We start from the raw sequence: 1,010 nt of genomic DNA, 5'->3' as shown, positions 1-1,010 counted from the left end.
GGTAATTTTTTTTTTTTTTTTAATGTGTAAAAATATCTCTGTTTTTGACTTCCCACAGGAATACATTGCTCGTGTCTGTTCGGAAATATCGAGCGGAGTTTGCTCTTGCTTGGTTTACTAGTTTTACGCAGGTCTTGGATGTTTTTCATTAAAGTGTCGACTTTGCCTCAGATGTTTCTCCTAACGAAAACGGACAAAAGAGCAAGGTTGGCGGGGTGTAAGTGACGTTTGATGAGGAATGCATGAGTTGAAATTGAAATCTTGATCTCATGATCCAGTGCTTTGGTAAATCTGAGCGCACACTGAGAGTCTAGAGGAGAAAGATGAGATTACAATTGTTCTTTTGTTTTTTTGCATAAGGAGAAACAGCTTGAGACTTCAAGCAAAACAAAGACACACACACACACACACACATATATATATATATATATACACTCACACACACACACACACTTCTCACTTCTTTTACTCCTTACTGAATGCTTATACTTGTGGTATGTGGTATTCACATTTCTCTCCCCACCTTTATCCTTCTCTCATGTTGCCCCTGGACTTGTTAATCCTCTTTTAACCCTTTCCTCCCCTTCACTCATCCTTTGGCCTAATTTCCTCTGCTTATGGCCCCTCACGCCCCCTCCTCTGTTCGCCCCAGAATGCCGTGTTGTACCTTGACTCGGTGTTCGGTCCGGAGAACATCTATTCCGTTGCAATGGTAAGAACGAGTAAAAGCGCCAGAGCGGTCCAACGTGACTGATTTGCGCACTTGTTTTGACACGCACAAGCTCGTCCTTGTGTGTTACCGTCTGTGTGAACAACTGCCGTTGAGGAAAGACGCCAGAGCAGGTGCGCGAGCGCTCGGTGGCTCACACCCGGAACGGCGAACAGTGCTGCTTTGTTTAGTGATTGTTTTTGTCGCGCACGCCGTTTCTGATCGTTCGTGATCTTCTTTCAACAAATGAGGTGACCCTGCTCCATAGAGAGTGTCTTTTTGATCACAAGTGCATGTCTGC

Source organism: Puntigrus tetrazona, chromosome 14 (genome assembly GCF_018831695.1).
Source record: "Puntigrus tetrazona isolate hp1 chromosome 14, ASM1883169v1, whole genome shotgun sequence".
Classification (NCBI taxonomy): Eukaryota; Metazoa; Chordata; class Actinopteri; order Cypriniformes; family Cyprinidae; genus Puntigrus; species Puntigrus tetrazona.
The sequence above is the reverse complement of the archived record's forward strand: the minus strand, read 5'-3'. Positions refer to the sequence as shown.